Source organism: Oratosquilla oratoria, chromosome 10 (assembly GCF_046742065.1).
Source record: "Oratosquilla oratoria isolate Oo_2021 chromosome 10, ASM4674206v1, whole genome shotgun sequence".
Taxonomy (NCBI): Eukaryota; Metazoa; Arthropoda; class Malacostraca; order Stomatopoda; family Squillidae; genus Oratosquilla; species Oratosquilla oratoria.
Window position 1 is genome coordinate 37,115,019 of NC_134786.1, and position 2,500 is coordinate 37,117,518.

Here is a 2,500-nt window from a genome sequence, read left to right on the forward strand (position 1 = left end):
ATTGAAGTTTTGTGGATCCCAACGCAAAGAGAAGTGCCTATTGTATTTACAGGGTGGGGGGAAATTGCTCGTGGGGTAGTGGGAAAGTAGGGAAAGAGGAAGGGGAGGGATTGCTGAGGGAAATGGAAGGAAATGAGGAAGGAGAGGACTTGGCCCAGGCAGACAGGCGAAAGGTAAACAAACGGCCCCCCGACCAGCTGAGCGACGATGAAATGTCTAATAAAAATGTAAAGATTAGAAGTATAGATAAGAGCAATACAGTAGAAAGTGATGAGAATATTTTCCAGGGATTTAAAGAGGGTGGGGGGGGACACAACCCCCCCCCCCCCCGACTGACAAGACTAGAAGAGAAGGTCGATAAGATGATCGAGGACTTGGAGCGTAGGTTCGGTCATGTTGACAACATTGTACGGAGGGTTGAAAAATTGGAAGATATAGAGAAGGCAAACAAAAACTTAACTAAGCAAATTGAAGAATTAAAAAAACAGTTAAAAGAAGTAAAAGAAGAGAATAAAGTCTTAAAGGAGAATAATAAGGAGAACAAGGAGGGTTGGAAAAAATCCAAGAAAATAGCAAAGTTGCATTCACTGACATAATCAGACAGCAAATGAATGAACAAACTGAAAACTCAGTTATTAAAGTGATGAGACAGAAGGAGAATATAGTAAGAGACTTAGCTGACAAAAAGAAATGTATAATTATATTAGGAATGAAAGAGAAACATAACCCAGATAGAACCACAAGAATCAATGAGGAAAATGAAAAAGTAAGAAATTTACTAGAATTAGTTCAGAAAGATGAACCAGAAATAATGAAACAAATCGAAGAAAATTTCAGGCTCGGGAAATATACTGTAGTACAGACAAGACCAGACCAATTAAGATTAAATTCAGGTCACAAACTACGGTTGAGAATATCTTAGCAAAAACAGGGAAACTAGCAACAAGTGAACAATATAAAAAGGTATGGATAAGAAGGGAAACTAATAAAGAGGAAAGAGAGGAGGAAAAACAGAAAAGACTTGAAGCTAAGGAAAAAAACGAGATAAGAACGGAGTCAGAAAAAGAGAGATTCTATTGGAGAGTAGTGAATATGAAACTAAAGAAAGTCGACATACAAGAGAAAAACAAAAGGGAAACAGAGAACACAATGGAAGTGGCAGAAAACTAAGAGTGTCTTACACAAATATAGATGGATTAATAACAGGATTGAATGAGCTGAATGATTATTTGAAAGAAAAAGAACCGGACATAATGGGAATTGTAGAAACAAAATTAAAAGGTCCACTACCACCCAACAGTGTAGGACATGATGCATATAATTATTGGATTAGAAACAGAGTGAAAAAGGAAGGGGGTGGAGTTATGTTCCTGACTAAGAAGGATATAAACGTGAAGTGTGTCACATATGGAAAGAATACAGTAGAGATGATAATGATGGAAGTAGAAGACAGAGATAAGAAGAGCAGAAAGTTTGTGATAAATTATGTGCCCCCGAAAACAGCCTCATGGGAAGAGAGTGAACATAAAAGTATGTTAGAGGACACAAACATAACATTAAACAAGATAATGGAAGAGGGAGGAAAAATAGTTATGATGGGCGACTTTAATTGCAAAGAAATCTGCTGGAAAGAAATGACAGTAAAGGGTGGAGACGGCTCATGGGGAAACGCTCTACTTGAGATGGTTACTGACCATACAATGACACAATGGATACAGGAGAACACTAGGTATAGAAATGAAGAAGAGCCATCGAGACTAGACCTAATAATTACATCCGAACCTAGAATAGTGGACAAAATTGAATATAAAACACCAATAAGTAAAAGTGACCACATATTGATTGAACTGGAACTTAATGAAGAAAAATATATGAAAAGAAATGAACAATATAGAAAAGGAAGAATGATGTATGAAAAAACAAACTTTGATAAAATAAGAGAATTCTTTCAAAAAGGAAACCTGGGAAGAAATATACAAAGAAGAAACAACAGTAGAAGAGAAATGGAATATTTTGACAAAAATTTACAAAAAAGGAGTGGAAAAGTATGTCCCAAGACAAAAACAAGAAAAAGAATATGTAAAATGCTGGTACAACAAAAGTTGTAGGGAGTTAAAAGACAAAAGAGACAAAGCTTGGACTAGATGGAAAAAAGACAGAAGACCTGAAAAATGGAAAATATATACCTGTTATAGAAATGAATATGCACAAACGTGCAGAGAGGAAAAGAGAAAATATGAAAAATATATCATAGAAAAGTGTAAAGATCAACCAAAACTATTCTACAGATTTGTAAACAATAAACTGAAAAACAAACAAGACTTGGAGAAATTAAGACAAGAGGGAGTTGAATACACTGAGGAAATGGAAATGGCGGAAATTATGAACAAACATTTTAAATCAGTGTTTACAAGGGAGAACATACAACCTGAAGAGATCGAATGGAAAGAGAAAGTCCCCCCTGTGGAAGAAATAGAAGTAACAAAGAATGAAATATTAA